The 15,727-nt window shown below is 38.9% G+C and overlaps 1 protein-coding gene across 7 annotated transcripts in view; it reads left to right on the plus strand.

Annotated features, from left to right (window-relative positions):
* Positions 1-15,727, plus strand: part of UTRN (utrophin) — a 585,431-nt gene that overhangs the window by 429,316 nt on the left and 140,388 nt on the right. The window lies entirely within an intron of this gene.

A 15,727-nucleotide genomic window follows, 5' to 3' on the forward strand; every position in this document is an offset into this window, starting at 1 on the left:
TTGTTTGTTTGTTTGTTTGTGGTTCAGACTCCTTGTCACTAGGAGTAGCTCATAGATTTGCATAAGGTGACCGCATAGGGGTCCCTGCCTAGAGGGGCCCTGCTCTGCTGGTGCCATCTTAAAATTCTTAACAATATCTGAACAGTGGGACCTGCGTTTTCACTTTCACAACAGTCTTCAAATTATACAGCCATCCCAGCTAGCTTGCATCAAGAAGAAAACCACTAATGCATGGTTAATACGTATGAAACAACTCCTTTACAATAATAAAAGCCTCTTCAAAGTTTCTTCAAACACCTATTTCTCCTTGAATAAGACAACCCATGAACCTTACTCTGAATTATATGCCCTCACTGTTACTTGTCATGTTTCTGTGTATTTTTGTTGGCTGGAAGGTGGCTATTCTCTATTCTTCTCTCATTGTAAATACTTGTCATCTTTTCTTGGCCTCTACCAAACCTCTCTCTACTGATTTTGTTTAATCATTCCTTCTCCTTCTTTGTCTCTTTTGTTGGTTCCTCTTTTTATTCTTTTGACCTAAAATCAAGATGCACCTGATCAGACCATGCCAACTTTCCTGCTTATTTTTTATTGAACTGATTGGTCTCCTGCTATTAGCTTGCCATCCATATGCCAGCCTCTTCCAAATTTTTTACTGCTTTTATTGTTATCGGTTGGCATGTAAACTGGCTATCTCTGTTGTAGTATGTCCAAACTTAATTCATGAATTTTCTTCCCAATGTTGTTGTACCAGTCTTAGAATTGAATAGAATAGAATTGAAAAGAATAGAATTCTTTTCAGTAACAAGTAAAATAATAACAGTAAACCTCTTCAATATTGCCTTTTTTAATATTCATTCATTAGGAAATTTTGTTAGATCTATGTTCATAACACTTCAGAATTTAATTCCCTTTTACCAGCTCTTTGGAGCTGTAGTTATCAGTCTGTTATACTTGATATAGTAACTACTATTCTAATAATTCTAATCATTCTTAGGATGGTGGTTAGTATCCTAATGACTCAGAACTTTGTATTGACTTTTTTTTTTAAATCCACAGTAAAATACATTTTGCTAAAAGTGGTCTATAAAACCCTATGTTTGGGGTCTACATCTATCTTCATCTTGCTTGCCTTATTCCTACTATATCATCTCTTATTCACAGATTTCAGCCATTTTGGAACTTTGCTGTGTGTTTGTTATCGGTAACATGCTTTCTTCTCTGTATAGAAGGTTCTTTCCATAATATTCATATCATTAACTTCAGTTTTTCAAATATTTGCTTTATAGCACCTTCTCATTGCAACCTACCTGTGGTCCCCTTCTTGAATTATGACCTCATTCCACATTTCTGTCTTTCTCATTCTACTGCACTTTTCCCCCCTTCCCATAACAGTTTTCATCTTCTAACCCAGTTCTATGATTATTTTCCATTTTTATTATTTCCTTTTCCTGGCAATCTAGATGCTCAACAAATATTTGTGGGCTGTTGAATCAGTAAAATTCTACCTAAAGCAGAATTCTTTGGGTATGAACGTTAATTTTTCCCGTTTTATCTCCCTATAATTACTTTTTTACTTACTAATATTTGATAAAATAATACATTTTGAAACTATTTTTACTTTTACTGAATTTATAATAAAGATAATAGCTGACAGAAATAGAAGAAACTCTTTTCTCAAAAGCTAGAAATAATTTTAATTATAATGCACAATTAAAGCTGTAAGAAAATTCATTGACATCATTATATTTTATGGTTTAATGTTGTAGTCCGTTAAGAGGTTACCTTTCTCCTGGTTTAATATAATACTGCTTAATTTACTCAAATCCAGGATTGAAAAGATTTTTGTGTGCAGCTAAAATAATTGGCTTATCTCTGATTGTTGAGATAACTTACAAAAATTTATAATTTATTATTTTAGCTTGTGTGCTGACTGCTGTCAAATTATTAGTATTATTAGTTTTAGTTTTTTATTTATCTTTTTGTTTGTTTGGGGGTGGGCAGCCATACCCAGTGGTACTCAGGTCTTACTCAAGGCTGTGCACTCAGGGATCAAGACTTGGGGGTAGAGTGAGTGGGTACCAGGTATGAACCCAGGCAGGCTTCATGCGAGGTGAGCACCTTGCATGCTGTTGCTCCAGCTCTGGTTCTTTCCTGTTGTTATAATAGGTACCTTAAAAGCTGGGTGAGTAAAGATCGGTAAAAATATGGGGAGGACCTGGGAGCTGACTCAGGGCCACATGACTTGCTTGCACAAGGTTCGGACTTTGTTTCCTATCATCACACAATTTCCCTCCCAGGATTGCCAAGCGAGTTTTCCTGGCTCCCAGCACACTGGACACAAGTAACACTGCATAGTGGTCCCTAGCATTGAGCCACCTGAGTATCAGTGTTGTCATACAATATATTTTATAAGTAAAATGTAGCTTCTGGCAGTTCATGGAAGTAACCATGTTCCAAACTAAGTGTGATTGTTGAAGATATTAAAGATGTACTTATAAAATACATTTGTAATTCTTAATGATGCTATTTCTAAGCCCCCTGAATACTGCTCCTGCATTACTTCCTTTCTTGGGGTACTTTAGTAATAAATGGGGGAGCAGTATTGCTACATATCTGAACCACTTGGGCCAACAACACTGGTATCGGCAGATCCAAACTACAGCAACCGACCTTTCACATGTGTCTGTCAAGTGGCAGGAGGTAACTTGAGAACACTGGTGGGGGGAAGTTGACACTAGTAGAGGGATTGGTTCTAGAAGATTCTATGTCTAAAGCTTAACTAAAGCTCCACCACCAGTATCTTTGTAAATCATAGTTTCAAATTTTCAAATAGTTTTCAATGCTGTTCTTTAGAAGGTGTAATTTGTTCAATGGTATACCAATACGGTTCCTTTTTTTTTTTCTTTTTTTGCTTTTTGGGTCACATCCAGCAATGTATAGGGGTTACTCCTGGTTCATAGTAATTCCTCACTAAGGAATTACTCCTGGTAGTGCTTGGGGGACCATATGGGATGCTGGGAGTTGAACCTGGATCGGCTGTGTGCAATGCAAATGCCCTACCCGCTGTGCTATCGCTCCAGCCCCTACGGTTCCCTTTTTAATTTCTTTTTTAAAATGAAATTTTAAGTTATGGAAATATTATTTTGTTTGGCTTTGTAAAACCCAAGACTTAATGTAATTTTGCCACAGTAATGCAGTCATTTTCAATTTACATTATTTATCTTTTGAATGTTCATAATTCATGCAGTTTTAATAGGATGCATAGTTGTTATCCTGTCTTTTTCACTTAGACAAATGCCATGCCTGTTTATTCACATTATTGTGTAGTTATTATCACAATAATTTTCAAGGTTACATAATGGTCCCTCACGTCTCCATATCATAGTGAACCAAAATATTTTCCAGGTGTTAGATATTTAAGTTGCTTTCAGTTTTTTAAAATAATTACACTGTTGCAATGAAAACTTTTTTGTGTGTAGTTTTTCTGGATCATTTTCATAGAATATGTTCCCAAAGGCGAAATTCTTGTTTCACACAATTTGAACATGGTAATGACTCTTGATATATTGCCAACCTACTTTCCCAAATGGTTGAACCAATTTTCTGCTGCTAGCAATGCATGAAAGCAGTTTCACTATAGCCTTGCCTGGGATTTCTCATTTTTGTCCTGCTTTTCTGTAGCCTTGTACTGTCAGCATCAAACTGCTGATCTTCCACATTAGTCTTGGAATTTAGAAAGCAATTTTGGGATGTGAGATGCCTGACTCAAGATTCACTCCCATAGGAAAGGGAAAGGAGGACTATAGAAATAGTACAGAGATTACGGCACTTGCCTAACATGCAGCTAACCCTGGATTGCTCCATCACACTGCATAGGGCCACTGAGCACTCCTGGTAATGGCCTTCATTACAGGCAGGTGTGAGCTCCAAGTCCTCCACCACAGGGGAAAAAAAGAAAAGGAACAGGAGAACTTGCTAGATATGGTTTTGTCAGCAATGCCAAGAAAGAGAAGTTTCCTATTGTTGAACTAATCAGTTGGAGAGTGTTGTTTGTGTTTAATCAGTGTGCATCATTGGTCTGGGTAGCTATACTTACCACCATACAGCTTTACTTGCTATTTTATTTTAAAATAAATTTTCACCAAGTTATTTCACAATCCGCGTGTGTGTGTTATTTTAACCGATACCTCCTCATGCATGCAAAGTGTACACTTAACCACTGAAATGTCCCTTACTTTATTAGTAATTGATTTATAACACAGTTTTATATTTAGCCCAATATTTTCACCCTATGTTGTAGTATCGTGTAATTTAATTGTTCTGATCATTAAGAAATGTTTACTTTAGAAAACTTGAATTCAGTCTATTCTTGCAAATGGAGGACTGAGTGCTGGCATCAGTCACCCGATGTTTTAGATGAGCAACTATAAACTCTCATGCATGAGTAATAAGGGAATAGGGCTTGCATAAAGGTTTGGTCTTTCTGAGGTAAGACGTTAAATTTAGCATTGCCGTACGGAAAGCGAGTTATTCTATAGCACTGAGGAGTATCAGATTGTCTTCACCTTTACTGTGTCACGGAAGTTAGCAGAGAGATTTTGCTATTCATGCTCAGACAAGGTAAGAAAAAACTGGTTTCATGGAGAGAAAATCTGTGTATATATAGTGGGTGCTGGACACCTTTATATGTAGTTTGGGTGACCTACCCAGTCGATCTCAGGGATTACTCCTTGCTCTGTGCTCAAGGTTCACTCCTAGCCATGCTTGGAGGACTTTTACGTAGTGCCAGGGATCAAACCAGGGTCAGGGCTAAAATAACCACATGCAAGCTCAGTAACTTCTCTGCTGCGCTGTATCTCACTGGCCCACAAAACAGTCGTTTCGGATCTAAACTTTTGAAGCACCCGTTCATGGGGTTTTCACTTTAGGAAGTGTGTGGGTTTAGTCTGGCCTTGGAGTCTGGCCTGCAGGGAGGCTGTGAGTGTGCCAGTCAGGCCAGTGCCAAGCGCTGAGGCTGTGCAGAGGAAGGAGACTGCCCTGCAGAGACCCCTTCTGATCTGAGCACTGGTGGTGATGGTGGAATCAGAGCTGGGGGGTGGAAGTGGCTGATGCCCCGCGGCAGTGCCTCTCACTTTTACCTGTGCCAACCAGGGAGCTGTTCGGAAAGTATATCGGTACTGTCTGAAGACATAATTTTTGGGATGGTGGGATTTGAGACCATACCTGGCCGTGCTCAGAGGCTACTCCTGGCTCTGTGCTCAGGAGTCACTCCTGGATGTGCTCATGGGACTGAACTGGGATCAGCCCCGGGGATGCCAAGTGCATTAACTAACCCTGTGCTGTCTCTCCAGCCCCAAGAAATAACTTTTTGTTGGGGGGTGGGTGATATTTTTATGTTGGGGGTGCACTGGGCAATGCTCAGGGCTTATTTCTATCTCTGTGCTTAGGGATCACACTTGGTGGTACTCAGGGGACCATATGAGGTTCCCGGAATCCAATCCTCATCAGCCACATGCAAGGCAAGCACCCAATCCACTGGGTTTTGCTCAGGCAAGTTAGGTCCCGATAACTTTAAAAAAAATTTTTTTTTGAAAGAGCCATGATTTACAAAGTTCCAGATAGTTGAGTTTTAGGCATGCAGTAATTCCACACCCACCTCTCCGCTACTGTCAGCGTCCTTCGCCAGTGTTCTCAGATTCTCCCCAAACCCTTATTCCATTGCTCCCTTCAACTTTACAGGCTTATTACAAAGTTTCTGTCTTTGCAGCTTAGATCTCATGTTTCAGTCCTGTTGAATCTGTACTTGGGGTCTATGACTGTCCCCTCATATCACTGGTATCAAAAGTCCTGATGCCTGGCACTGAGGACTTTTTTTCTTCTTTTTCCAATAACTGTTTTCCTACGAAAGGTGACTTTTCTCGGCCACTGTGGTCTCTTCCAGGGGGCTTCCATCCCTGGACCAGCTGTGCATGGGCCGCACTCATTGCCCAGGAGTTTGCCTTCTTTGCTTTCTTTTGAAAAAGGCCTGGAATCCTCCTTTCAATTAGTGCCGAACTCTAACGAATGAGAAGCACCCAGCTATGGGAGAGGGGAAAGGGAAAGAATGAAGGCCAAGAGCCGTATTCAAGGAACAGAAATAAAGACTTTGTGACTCAGCAGTGGCGTGTGTTAGCTGAGGGGGCTGGGCGGCAGCATTGGAAGGTGGCTGGGGCTATGCTCAAATATTATAGGAAGTGTAGAGTTTATTTTGAACACAACAGGAAGCTTTGTAATTCGGAAAGCAAATGGCCATGTCTGTAAATTGAATGTGGTCTAGAGATTTTTTTTAAATGGGCATTCCTGTGAATTGGGGTGTTTGACAAACTGAGAATTTGGATGATGATTTCAGATGAAAGAAATGAGAAGCTCCATTCCATTTGATCCAGCAATACCACTTCTGGGAATATATTCTGAAGAAACAAAAAAGTATAGTCGAAATGACATCTGCATTTATATGTTCATCGCGGCACTGTTTACAATAGCCAGAATCTGGAAAAAAACCCGAGTGCCTGAGAACAGATGACTGGTTAAAGAAACTTTGGTACATCTATACAATGGAATACTATGCAGCAGTTAGAAAGGATGAAGTCATGAACTCTGCATATAAGTGGATCAACATGGAAAGTATCATGCTAAGTGAAATGAGCCAGAAAGAGAGGGACAGACATAGAAAGATTGCTTTAATCTGTGGAATATAGAACAACAGAGTAGAAGACTAATACCCAAGAATAGTAGTATATAATACCAGGAGGTTGGCTCCATAGCTTGGAAGATGGCCTCACACGCTGGGGGAAAGTCATCCCAGATAGAGAGGGGAACACCAAGTAATATGTGATTGGAGATCCTATGCGGGAAGGGAGATGCATGCTGAAAGTTGACTAGAAACTGAAGAGGATGACCACTCAATAACCTTATTTGGAACCACAATACCCCAAAGGAAAGAGAGATATTAAATTGGAATGCCCTGTTACAGAGGCGGGGTGGAGTGGGGGGGATGGGACTGGGAGGATGGGAGGGATACTGGGTTCATGGGTGGTAGAGAATGGACACTGGTGGAGGGATGGGCTCTCAAACATTGCATGAGGGAAAAACAAGCACGAAAATGTGTGAATCTGTAACCGTACCCTCACTGTGACTCATTAATTAAAAAATAAATAAATTTTAAAAAAAGGAAGAAATGAGAAGCTCCAGATAATGAAGGGGAAGAGGATGAGCCCAGAATCTGCTATAGACCCTGGTGCTTGTTTCTCTTCCTCTCATATCAGCCCAGCAGTACCGGGTACCAGTTTAGGACAAAAGGGGATGTCAGGGATTCCTCTCCTCATCTTGTTTCTCTCAGACATTGTTTTCCTCCAGAGAATGGCAGGATCTTGCCCATCCCATGCCCAGTGCTCCCAAGAATAACTGCTGCTGGGGCTCTTGGCCAGGCAGCAACTCAGCCAAGCTGGTGGACCTCAGCCCAGGACAATGCAGGGGACCTGACTGAGCCATACTAGTCATTTCTTTCTACCTTCTTGCATTTGGCTTCCCCGCGTCCCATGACGGCAGAAGGGGGGAAATATCTCCGACCTGTATCTCTGTTCCTGTATGTGCAGGAACACTGGGAGGCTCTCCTTAGGCAGGGAAAGTTGAGGAAGGAGCAGTTGATTCACCGTGGCTCTCAGAGGAGCTCCCAAAGCACCGCTGGAGTTACAGGGGGTGAGAAGTGGGAGCAGAGCGTGGGTCTGTTTGCCAGAGGATGCTGAGTTTCTAGAAATTCCATTGCAGGTGAAAACTCAAAAATATTAGTAGCTAAGTTCTGGGATTTGGATCAGGTCTTCTTTAACCTGCCATTCCTGAGCTTCATTTAGGTTAAATGAACTGTAAAAGCTAATTAAGAAGGGGAGTGGGGGGTGATAATTAGAGACTAGATTACCTTACTTTTGTTTATTCTTTTTTTCTTGAATTGCTTTCCTCTAATTGCCCTTAATCTAATTCCAATTTCTTTTTTCAGTGAATGGCTAGCATACTTTTGAGAAGGCTGTTTGAGGTTGCCTTCTACTTGCTTTATATTTCCTGAGTGTCCGGTTTGCCTGTCTTGAAATGATTTATAACCCTTGCCACATACATTTCCAGTGGCATGATTCTCTGCTCTTCTGTAGACTGTAGGTTCCAGAAGAGTTGAAATCATGGCTTATTAATAAATCATCTTATTCTTAACTATTTCTATATATAACATGGGCATAATATATGCTGTAAATTTTTATTTGGGTGAAACATCTTCTCTGAAAAAATTCTATCCTGTACTTTCATTGCACCGTGGATGGCTGAGAAGTTGGACATTTTTAATGATCATGAAACAGTCATTGAGCTCAGCAATTTCTACTCTTTGTTCTTAGAGTATTCTGTCCCTTTTTTGCTCAATACTTCTGAGTCTGCAATTTTTTGAATACTATTTTAGTTTACAGACAAACTGGTCAACCACTGTTAGGCTAAAGCTTCACTGTATGTGTGTTTGTCTGGAAGTCATCCCATCTGTCTACTAGGATGGAAAATGCAGGTGCACTGTAATAAGTTAGCGCACTTTGAGGTGAATGGCCAACCCTTGGGTCATGAGGGAGTCAGATGTCTGCTGTATGAAGTAAACCCTTACTACCTGCCTCTTGTGTCAAGAACAGACTCGTTTCCAATCCCAACTATTATGGTAAAGAAGCAGACTCTCTCCTGCCCCATTCAACTGGCACTGACATCAGCTTGAAAAGCTGGCAAGCACTTCCTCAGGATCTTTGCACTAACCATTCCCTCTGCCCTGCATTGTTCTTTCTGTACCTTCCTCACTTCTTTCAGATCTTCCATTTCTCTAAATATTGCTAGCTTTGATAGGCCTTTTGTGACTACTTATATATACTTCTATATAACTACTAACTCCTATTCACTGCCCAATGTCTCCCTTATCCCTGATTCTGTGTGGCAGATTATTGTAACATGAATTTTTGTTCCTTGTATACAGGAACCTATGCAGAGAGTTATTGTTTCCCTAATCAAAATATGATGCATATTAGCCCGTCTCTTAAATCTGTGCTAGCTTCATAACTTACTTCAAACTAAAGAGTCTGGTGAAGTGATATTAAATTCTAGCACTGTGTAATGTGTAACCCATGGCCCTATATGACTATTTTTTCTGTTTGTTTTGCCCCCCTCCACCCCCTGTACTGCTCAGGGCTTATTACTGGCTCTGTGCTCAGGGATTCTATATGGGGTCTAACCCAGGTGAGCTGTGGACAAAGCAAGTACCCTGCCCACTGTACTATCCTCTGACCCCAACATCTGGTCATTGTTAAATAATGTAAATCTTCACTTAGATAAGATCTAGACTCAATTCCTTATTCGGTACTCAGATTTCAAGTACCAAATAATCATGCTGTTTGTTGACATACCAGTTGTCATATTCAGCAGCATACTAACCAAATTGTTGCAAGAAAGTTCTGTGAGCAGAGGCTTTTTAGAGCTCATGTTGTAAGAGATTTTGCAACTTTGACAGGGCTGAGCTTCTCCCAAGCTTAATGATGGTTGTCTTCTCACCATCAAACAATACAGAGGAAAAGTAAGATGCTCCAGGCAATACCCTGGTAATTTTCAGGTCTGCCAGGAAATCCATCTTGAACTTGCAACCTCACTGAGCCACAGAGGGCTATAGCCTAAGAGTAATCCCTGGCGATATCAAGCAGAAGATCTGGTCAAACTCAGGAAAAATGAATGACTTCATATTAAGTTAGTAAGTGATAGCTAAGTTTGGTACAACATGGTGATAATGGATACAACCTTCGGGCTGGAGCGATAGTATAGTGGGTAGGGCGTTTGCCTTGTATGCGGCTGACCCAGGTTCGATTCCCAGCATCCCATATGGTCCCCCAAGCACCGCCAGAAATAATTCCTGAGTGCATGAACCATGAGTAACCCCTGAGCATTGCTGGGTGTGACCCAAAAAGCAAAAAAGACAAAACAAAACAAACAAACAAACAAACAAAAAACAACCTTCAACCCAACTATAATAGTTTTAATTTGATACTAGGCTATATGTAGTTAAGTCATGAATTAGGATGTGAAAAAAGTGGGGAGATGGATTGAACCTATACCACCTATTTCAGTGGACTCTTCCTTATCCATGAAGAAAAAAAATTGTATTCTTCATAAAATAATTGCAAATAGCAAACTAGTATATGTTATTGTTTGTAAATGATGGAGACTTATGTAGCCTTCAAAAAATTACATACTGATAATTTGCAAAGTAGATGGTTCAAATAATCCAAAGCACATTTGAATATAATAGATATTTCAATTTAGGAAAATGAGATTTGGAACGGTTTGTTATGTTTTTCTACCATATTTTAGAATTCTACATATATAGAATTCAAGTGTATAGTTCTGAAAGTATTCCTTCTCTAATGCATTATTCTACAAGCATTTTTTGAGTCCTTTGCATGCGACATACTGTATGTGTGTATTGCGAATGACTAATGTATGAGGAAGAAGTGACAGTATATTGGGAGGACTAGTGGTAAATGGAAGGGACTCAGTGGGGTAGACTGTTACCAAAAACACTGCCCCCACAGGTGTCTTCCAGTTTGCATAGGTAGAAAGACCTTTAACCCCCACCCTAGACATATAAATAATGAAGCACCAGCCAACAGTCGAATGCAGGTACAGACTTCTCAGTTGAGCTGTGTTAAGAGAATATAAGGAGCCCTGGAAATTCTGCAGTTGGAACATCCCAAATATACATAATGAGTTATTCCTTTGCAGATGAGTGGAGATAGAGGTTAGAAAATGAGTATGTACATAGGTTCTTTTTTTTTTCTTTTTGGGTCACACCTGGCAATGCACAGGGGTTACTCCTGGCTCATGCACTCAGGAATTACTCCTGGTGGTGTTCAGGGGACCATATGGGATGCTGGGAATCGAACCCGGGTTGGCCGCATGCAAGGCAAATGTCCTACGCGCTGTGCTATCGCTCCAGCCCCTACATAGGTTCTTTTGGTGGGAGAAAGATGTTATTATTTTATTTTGATGGCAGTTTTATTGAGATAATCCTTCACTTAAAATGCCTCACATTAATGTATTTGCCTTAGTGACTTTTGATAAACTCACTATTCTACAGCCATCCCTGTAATTTTCTAGTTTTATAACATTTTTATTATCCCAAAAAAGAGAACCTATACTCATGAACCATCTCTTCCACATCCACAATCTCCCCACTCTAAGCAACCATCAATCAGCTTTCTTATTTTTATACGTTTACCTATTTGGACTTTTGTTTCTACATTCTTTTATTTTGCGTATATTCAAATCTTCAATCTATGTTGTAGCATGCATAAGAATTTCATTCATTTTTATTACTGAATAAGAGTCCATTGTATGGAAACAAGCCTTTTTCTTTTTCCAGTTACCTGTTGAGAGCTAATTGGATTGTGTCCAAAATTTGACTACCATACACAGTATTGCCATGACCATTTATGTACAGGTTTTTATGTGGACATAATTTTCAGCTGCCTTGGGTACGTAGATATACAAATACATGCAAATATATACACACATATATGTGTATATGTATATACATATATATTATGAATAATATATACCAACTAGGAATGAAATTGCTGGATCATGTGACAAATTCTATGTTTAACATTTTAAATAGCTGCCAAGTACGTTTTTCAGGGCTGCTACAGCACTTTAATACATGTTAAATTTTCCACCAGCAATTTATGAGAATTCCAACTTTTCCACCAGCACTATGTGAGAGTTCCAACTTTTTCACATTCTCAACACTTGTTAGTACCTGAGAATAGAATTGTTTTGAATGAAAATATAAAGTCATTAAAACAGAAAAAAATTCCAAGTAGATTATGTTATGCTCATTTACGGTAGCCCATATGTAAATCACATGGTATTAGAACCTAAAACTGAATGCTACTTTGTAGCTCTGTATACAAAACAACTCTGTTGGAGACTAATTATCTTATCATTAATGTTCACCAGGTGGTTAGGAAATGTTGGGATTCCTTTATTGAGGGATAAAGGGTGGTGAAATGATTATATGCATAATGCTGTTGAAAGTTAAACCCATTTCTGACACGCAATTAAATGTAATTGAAATAGGACAAATTGAATAACAAAATTAAAATTTGCAAAGTAGCATTATGGGCAGATGTTGTTAAATGTGTGCTCTTCTCTGGGATATTTGGGTAGTGAGTTGACGTTGGGTTCAAACCTTACAATTTTTAGCGCGAATGGTTCCCACTTGCCTAAACTTGCTTCTGCTCCTTCTTACCTGGGCATATCAAAGGAGTTCACTAGGCATTTTCCCCATCAACACGCCCTGCGCACAGAGGATTGTGTTTGAGCAGACCTGGAGTTTAATGTGGTCAGGAAAGAAAATAGACCCTTTAGTTCTGGAGGGCTTTGTCAAACTCAGACTTGTTTTTCACGAATCTGAGAAACCTGATAATGGTATTATTAAATATTTCCTCCCACCTCCTCGACTATTCAGTGGTTTCTCATAGCCCACGACCAGGCAGGACTCCGATGCCCCAGACCCCAGCCTGCTGTCTGCGCGCTGCTTCCTGGACGTGTACTGCTCTTTCTGTTTCCAACGCTTCTGTCCCCCCGTCTGCACCCTGCACTGTCCAAGGTAGAAGGTTTAGGAACTAGACAAATGATTCTCGACAGTGTAATGGGGAGAGGAAAGTTGGAATGCCTCATTAAGTAGAGTCCATTAAGAGGGTGGGCCTCTCTTCCTGGAAGAAGAGAATCTGCTATGCAGTTATCTGGGGAAAGAGCCCTTCAAACAACTCAAAATGTGAGCCCGAGAAATTGCCCTTTATGATTGCATCCATGTTAAAATGAAAAATTGCCAACCACCAGGTACCTATTTCTTTCCAATAATGTCCCAAAGACTCTCCCATCCACCCCCTTCTTTCCCCTAATGTCCCAAGGACCCCTCCTACCCACCCTCTTCCTTTTGTTCCTGGATAGGCTGAGTTTTGTAGGTCAAGGCTCCCTTCTGTTGCCTTGGTCCCTTTGTTGCTCCCCTACCATATACCTAAGGCCTTCCATCCCATCATCTCTTTTCACAAGATCGCTTCACCTGTTTATATTGTTATTCCATATATACATATCCGCAGCATTCGGTGTATGTTATTTTTTAAAAACATGATGACTAATTTTACAGGAATCGGAGTGAATCTGTATTGTGCATTGGAAGAATGTCATTTTGACAGTTTGAATCTTTTCTGCCTATGAGTAGGGAATCTGTTTCTTTTTTTATTTTTCAGTGTCTTCTATTTATTTTAGTAGTGACTTATAATCCTTGTATATGTATTTATGTATTTCACATATTCTTTGTGGAGGGGGAGAGAGGCCACACTTGGCTGTGCTCAGGGCTTTTCCTTGCTCTGTGCTTAGGGGTCACTCCTGGCAGGGCTTGAGGACCACATGTGGTACAAGGGCCCAGTCCGAGTCAGCTGCCTACAAGGCAAGAACCATACCCACGCTGCTCTCTCTTGGGCACCCGTCTTTCACCTTTCACATTTTGCCTTCCTTCCATATCACCTGTTGGTGTGTCCTGGTTTCTCTTTTGTAGGGCAAGTCCCTAAATAGTCTCTGAATTCCTGTCTGATTTGATAAACCAAAACAAGGAGTTTTTTCTCTTTCATCTTCTCTTCAGCAGTTCCCTTAGATAGGTACATTCCTGGTATTTTCCCTTCAAAAAGAAGAAACTTAGCACAGCTCTTATATGCTATTTTAGGAATCTTTATGCCCTCTTCTGTTTTCTGGTATGATATGGGCTTTAGTGATAAGTACTCTTGGCCTCAAAATTTTTTAGAATTCTGCTCTATTTCCCTCTGATTTTCACAGCCATCTTTTATGAAATTTTCTTTTCTTAAATATATATCCATATATACAACTATACATGTGCATACACCTGTGTGTATGTGCATATATAAAAATATACATATATAATAAAATATGCCTGTTAAAATACACATAAATGGACACATAAAATGTACATATATAAATTATACAATCAAATATTATTTCATATTTCCAGGTGGTTTAGGAAATCGATACTAGGAATATTTTTATTCATTCATCTGAAGCATCTTTATTTTAATAACACAATAATCTAGGTTAAAAGAAAAATTGATTCAAGGCCTATAAATGTGTTTAATTACTGGATTAATTATGTATTAAATATGTATTCTTTTGTAAGTTCATTATTGACTCATGTTTCATGTATCAGAATCTTCAAATGGTAAAAGATCACCTTGTTTTTCTAGAATCACTCCTAAGAGCATTTAAGAGAATCAGGGGTACTGAGCATCTAGCTGGAGTCAGCCATTTGCAAGGCAATGACTTAACCCTGTATTATCTCTTGCAACCCCTCCCCAGCTAAATTTTTAAAAAGAAATAAAGGTTTTATTACTTTTCTTACCATTGTTCTCATTATGTGTTCATTGGATACTTGATCTCACACGGGTTTGGGTTGTTTTAGGCTTCATGGTCTATAGATGCCAAAAAGACATAAAACCATATTTCTGAATTTTTGACAGAGCTTTATTTCATCCATAGTCTAGATTTTATATTTGTCTCTTAATGGTGGACGACTGCTTTTTTAGTGTGTACTCTTATTCTTTTAATTTAAGATTTTCCCAAAGTAATCATTGTATACAGCTTGTCAAATATATTTGACACTTAACTAACTGAATTTTCTGTTACTTCATTCTCTCTCTTTTCATTTCTCCCAACCCTGATGTTTCTTTCTACTTAGGAACAGCATTTTTCTGGTTTTTAGTTTAAGGATTTTTTTCTTTTTCACAGAAGATGATTACATTGATATTTACATATTTTTATTTTATTTACTGAGAAGATGAGGAGTTAGCTTACAAATACCTTGTTATTCCAACATAGTTATATCAACTACTGTCAGATGGAAAGAGTTTATTGATTCTGAAATACGATTAGAGTGCAATATTTTAGAAAATTAAAAAAAAAAAACATTTTCAGGATGTGTTGCCATGGGACCAAAAGCACTAAAAGCAAAACATTAGAGCCAGTAGGTGTTTCTACCTATAATTATAAAGAATAATAGCATTAGCAATTTTTATTTAGCTTAAGCATTAAAATCACATGAGATTTTTAAGCCTTATTTTAGTCACTGAATTAGTTTCATCTTTAAAATGTAGTCAATTTGAATCTTAATCACCAAATATTTTATTGGAGCAGGAATGAAAGTTTAACCCTACTTAAGAGAATAAAAGTACTAAAGAAACACTGAGCTAAGAATCATAGATTTGCATGACAAACCTCACAAGGGAAAATTAGTAATTGTCTCAGCATGAGAGATGGAACATATTTTAAGATAATTAGAGACTGTCTTTTATGCGTTCTCTTTGGTTTAGTTTTGATTTCGTGTACTTTCATTTGTTTCTCTCTTAATTTCTTTTCTTAATGTACTCTAAAGAATGCAAAACACTTCTGAGAATCTCATTATTACTTGTGAAATTGCCTTCTTCTGTACCATTGGATGTAATTTTTTTTTTTTGCCAGTTGGTATTCAAAGCAAAAAAAAAGTTTATTTGAACAAGCTATTGTATTTTAGCAATCTGGTAGCGATGACAATGACCCTCTGAAGTATGTCAACTCG

This window comes from Sorex araneus, chromosome 4, assembly GCF_027595985.1.
Source record: "Sorex araneus isolate mSorAra2 chromosome 4, mSorAra2.pri, whole genome shotgun sequence".
Taxonomy (NCBI): domain Eukaryota; kingdom Metazoa; phylum Chordata; class Mammalia; order Eulipotyphla; family Soricidae; genus Sorex; species Sorex araneus.